Here is a 6,000-nt window from a genome sequence, read left to right on the forward strand (position 1 = left end):
TGTTTGGTCCGATACAGGCAGCTATAATTGCTTTTGTATCTCGACTGATGATATCCAGGGATCCTTCTTGACGGATCTAACAATCGTAGAATCCTCTCTAGAAGTGGTGGAACGCCGTCTTCCACCTTTGTTATCTGCTGCTAACTTCCCCGTAGAACGATATTGGAACATAGTCTTGATACGGTCCATTTTTTCACGCAATATTTATCACAAATACTTTTTTGTGACATTCCACTTACGCAATCGCCAATAATTTTCTTTCTTAGTTCCAATCCAAGACTGTCGGGAGCCATTTTTGCACTTGAAGTCATAAAAATAAATAATCACGCTTCTCAAGGCTTACCGTGTTACATTTACCTTGTGATGATACAATAATGCTCTGTGGAACACAATGTCTTGGTTGGATGTGGACTGTATTGATGTAATGAAACACTTGTTGTATTTCACTTCTTGTATTGATGTTCTTCGATAAAACACTTTGATAAAACTCACTTCGATAAACTGTCTTGATAATACTGACTGATTGACTTCCATATACTGACTGAATTACATGTTGATTTACATGTCTCTTATATAGTAAAATGAACCTGTGTGAACCTGTTCTGGAAGATTCTAGATGCTTCTTTTTGATGCTTCTGGAAGCTTCTGGATGTGTCTGGATGCTTCTGAATGTTTCTGGATATTTCTGGATGCTTCCAGATGCTTCTTCTGGAAACTTCTGTATGCTTCTGGAAACTTCTGGATACTTCCTTTAATTATTAAAAAATTTCTGTGACGTTGACAAGGACCAGACTTAAAAAAATGAAACAAACCAAAAAAGCTGCACTTGTTTTGTCCGCTGCAAAATGGCACTTGTCAACGAAATTCTGCCTGTGTGCTGTCACCTGTCAGCTGATTGCTCATGTCATGGCAAGCTATGACTCCAGACTCCTGAACTGTTTGCTGTGGTAGTATAGTTCGTTTCGTTTTTAAGACATGTAAAATTAGGAACACTTTTTAGCATTGTTCGATGTTGGTTGCAAATGTTTTGTCCAATATTGTATATACATGCATAACTTTTAAACCACTTTTAAAATTTGTTTGAGTTGTTATTTAGGCAAAAAATTCAAAATTTAATCCTGAAAAAACTAACAAATTAACGACAGAAAAACAGACTTTTACTCTACATGAACAAGGATGAGCAGTAGGGTGTGTCGATTTTCACATTTTTTTGAAATTTGATGATGGCTAGTATTTTTTTTTTGTAAATCAGTATGCAAAACATGAAAATATTTTTTATTTGGAAAAAAAAATCTTTTAAGCTACTTTTTTTCACCCTTAAACTATAATTTTATTGGACTTAGTTTTTATTCTTGAAACTGAAGTTTGCCGTAATCTCCGAAGAAGATCGCATTTATTTACCAAACCATGAAACTAAGATTTAACTTTGTTCGCAAAATCGTGCATTTCAAAATTTAGTTTAACAAACAACGTGTAAACAACAATTATATTTTAAATACACACTCTCCTTTTCGCAATATTTATATTATTTTCAGATTATGTAGGAATGATGAAATGTGTGTCTTACATTTTATTTTTAAAGCATTATAAATTGTAGATTTTTTGTTTGCTATTAAATTTTAATACCTTTCAAAAACTTGTGTATATATATATATATATATATATATATATATATATATATATATATATATATATATATATATATATAAACTTTTATTTCGAAAATTTTTTTATGTATATATTTATTTATATAATAAAAGTTTATATAAATAAAATTAATTTGTTTTGCAGAAAGATGGCTCAATGTTTTTAAAAAGTATTACTGTATTAGTAAAACGCCTCCGTCATATTTTTTTATTTGTAGATGAAGTAAAGTATTTTTAGAGCATAAACAATATTTTGAATCTTTTAAAAAAAAAATATATATAAATGTCATATACCACCAAAAGCAGAAGTAAATCAGCTTGTCAACTTAGTAATTTGATTGGAAAGAGTTCAGAGTTTCTTCCATCAGAACTCCCAACTTCCAGAGATATTCTCAAGTATGGCCTATATTTAAGGGAGATTAGTGAAAAAAATTACAGAAACTATACTGTAGATCAGCTTGTAAAAGATATTATTCCAGGAATTTTGTTACAGTGGAAAAAAGCTAATTCTCAATTTATAAATCCAGTTATTAATTCTGAAAGAAGAATCAAATGTAAAGTAAAAGATTTGTGGTTATCGGCTGTTAAAGTTAGTAATGGCAATGTATCCTCACCAATTAGAAATATATTTATGGAAAAACTTGATAAACTTTTTGATTTGTTTACATGCAATTGTAAAATACTTTTTTGCTTAGAGAATAATTGTGAAGAAAACTGTGACAGAAAAGCTCACATTGTATGTACTTGTAAAAAAGAAAAAAAAATTCCTCTTCTTGAGTTGTACTTTGTTAGATATCAAAGAGAAAAAGTTGGAACCAAAGCTATCCTTCAAATAGCTGGCATTGATGATATTGAAACTCGAAAACAAAATAAAAAAAATAAACGATTGTCAATAGAAAATCAGGTTTCACAAATAAAAAAATAAAAAATAGACCAGGAGATTCTTAATCAAGAAAATGATTTTTTTTTCCCCAAGAGTGACTCGGACGAAGTCTGTGAAGATACAAATGATAAAATAAAAATTAATATTTCAAAAATGAAAAAAGTGAAAGAAAAAAGTGTATTAAATAACACAATGAATATAAAAAATATAGCATTAGCAAGCTTAAGGCATCATACAGGTTTAAGAGAAACTGCAGAAATAGCAACTGCTGCCCTTATTGATGCTAAAATTATCACTAAAGGAAACACTTCCTTAATTATTGACCACAACAAAGTTAAGCGAGCTCAAGAAAAAATTAGAAAAGAGTTGACCTTAAAACTCCAAAATGAACTTAACAATAATGGTTTGAGTTGTATTTTTTTTGATGGTAGAAAAGATGACACTAAAATTTTCTTTGATGTTGAAGGCAGAAAATTTCCAGGTTTAATAAAAGAAGAACATTATACTGTGTTCTAAGCACTGATCAGAGCACTGATCAGAGCTATGTGTACCAAATTGTGACATCTATTAAAACTGGAGTTCTGCCTAAGAGACTTGCATTACTAGAAATCGGTCCTGTTTGTCATAGTAGATGGCTAACTACTGCTTCAAGGTTTTGCAGAATCTGGGTATCCAAACATGGGTTAACAGGTGACCTTTTAAATAGGTTGAAAATGATTGTTGAGTACATAGTAGGTGTCTATATTCCCAACTGGTTTAGCATTAAAGTAAGTTCGTGCTGGGTGGAAGGACCAATAAACTTACTTAAACATATGCAATTACTAAAAAATCAAACTCAGGAGGTAATTGACATTGTTTTACCCACTTTCAAACGATCAGCATGGTATGCTCACCCTGAATCAGTTTTGCAAAGTATGCTCTGTAGTCAAATTGAAGATGAGCGAAAAGAAGCAGTTGCTAAAATAGTTAAAATAAGAGGAGCAGGGAATGAGGCACTTAAATTTGGAGATAGATCTTTTAGGATTCGAAAGACTCCCGCCATCATTATGGAAGCAACCTGTTTGTCTGAACTTATAGACTGGAGTGATATTACTGAACCACCTCTAACATGTCATTTATCAACTGAAGCAGTTAAAGAATTTATTAACACTCCACTGAAAGTAACAATGTGGCCTTCCCATACACAATCTGTTGAAAGATGTGTAAAAATGACATCTGAAAGTGCTTGCCATGTCTTTGGTCAGGCCAGAAGAAATACTTACATTCAAGGTCAAGTTGCTAGCAGAGAATTAATGTCCAATAATTCTAGTAAGAAAGACATGGTAAACCTCATTAAAAAAAATTAGTTGCAAACTATTATTTAATCATCTTTAGTTAGATAACTATATATGTTTTTTTATGAAGTAAATATAAACATATGTGTGTATAAAAAACTTGATGTTCTACTTTTTACTTTAAAATCTAAACTCTTTCTAATTAAAATAATGAGCTGATATACGTTTAGTTTTTGGTATTACAAATGTATATATATATATATATATATATATATATATATATATATATATATATATATATATAAATATGTATATACATATGTATGTATGTATTTTTTTTATTGTTTTTTTATGACTTGTTTTGTTATTTTAAATTTTATATCTTGGACTTGTTTTTTTATGAAGTGAATAAAAACATATGAGTGTATAAAAAACTTGATGTACAAAAATTTGATGTATTAAAATTTAATACCGAGACATTATGAGTTGTAGTTTTTTTAACTTGTAAAACACACAGTTAAAATAAACAACTTTAAATCATCAATCCTATATAATCCAAAAAATATAAACATTGCGAAAAGGAGAGTGTATACTTCAAAAATATATTTGTTATTTAATGTTGTTTAATAAACTAAATTTTGAAATGGCCAATTTTATGAACTAAGTTAAATTTTAGTTTACTACATGGTTTGGTAAATAAATGCGAGCTTCTTCGGAGATTACGGCAAACTTCAGTTTATAGAATAAAAACTAAGTCTAAAAAAATGATAATAGTTTAAGGGTGAAAAAAAGTAGCTTAAAAGATTTTTTTTCCAAAAAAAAAATTATTTTCATGTTTTGCATATTGATTTACGAAAAAATAATACTAGCCATCATCAAATTTCAAAAAAAAGTGAAAATCGACACACCCTAATGAGCAGCGCGTTGTAAAATATGCATTATAAGACATTATTATGAAATTGATGATTTTAATTGCAGCGCGTTGTAAAATATAGCTGCATTATAAGACATCATGAAATTGATGATTTTAAAAGCAAATTCTAACTGGATGATCGAAGGACACTACTACAAATGATAATAATTGCATTAACAACTATTTCTTACTGGTGCGGTGACAATTAGAAGACGCTTGTTCCAATAATTCTATTTAAAAAGCCTGTTCCAGGAAAAAAAAAATTATAATACAACTCCTGATGTGCTTCTGTAAAATATTGCCCCAAAATCATGGTTTGGGGTGCCATTACTGCCGATAAAAGATGCAGTCTATAGTATAGGACTTTTAACACAACAACAAATAGCCATTATCCGGAAATCCTTAAAAAAAAAATAGAAACGTCACTAATAGTCATAAATTTCAGTATAAAGGAACCCCCTGTAATAGAACCAAGTCTATAAACAGTTGGTTACATAAGATTGGAATTAAGGTCATAAGCCTGTGGTCTAGTTGAAATTAATATTGTGATTATCTTGAATAAACTTCAGAAACTAAGACCTTCATCTTCTAATGATCGACAAAAGAAAATAAGGTATATATGGAGTCAACTTATTAGTACTGATTATTTAAAGAAGACATTTGGATTCAAGGCATTTGCAAATAACCACAGATTTAACTTATCAGCTGGAAGCTTGAGGAAGCCGTACCAAATATTAAATTAAGGAGATAACATTTACTCTCATTTAAAAGTAATTCTTTTTATTAATTAGCAAGATTGCTAACATACTTTTATAAAATAAATGATTAATTTAATAGAAAAATGCTGGTAATGTTAAATTCTAGTAAAAATATTCATCTACATTTTTAAAGAAAGCTAAAAATATATTACCTATTAAATATAAAACATGTATTTTAAAGAAAAATCATAAATAAAAACATCTATTCAACATGCACCATATTTATCAAGTTTTAAAGTTCATTAACAGAAGTTGAGAATTAAAAGAAAAGATAATTGACAAGTTGAATTCTAATGCTGCTTATAACAGTTTGAGAGAAATGTTTAAAGAATAAAACAATTTAAAAGTTAGACCACAATTTTGATAAAATTTTTTTTGTTTAATCTAAATGTGCAAACACCAAAACATTTTAACTCTAGTAAAATGTAACTATAGATTTGGAAAAACAGCAAAAGAAACAAAACAACAAAGAAAATATTCTTCAAGTATTTGTTAGATGAATTATAATAAGAATATTTTAAAAACC

The 6,000-nt window shown here is 28.9% G+C and overlaps 1 protein-coding gene across 2 annotated transcripts in view; it reads right to left on the reverse strand.

Annotated features, from left to right (window-relative positions):
* Positions 1-6,000, reverse strand: part of LOC136071840 (uncharacterized) — a 118,226-nt gene that overhangs the window by 1,942 nt on the left and 110,284 nt on the right. The window lies entirely within an intron of this gene.

The sequence above is a fragment of the Hydra vulgaris genome, chromosome 05, assembly GCF_038396675.1.
Source record: "Hydra vulgaris chromosome 05, alternate assembly HydraT2T_AEP".
In the NCBI taxonomy this organism is placed as follows: domain Eukaryota; kingdom Metazoa; phylum Cnidaria; class Hydrozoa; order Anthoathecata; family Hydridae; genus Hydra; species Hydra vulgaris.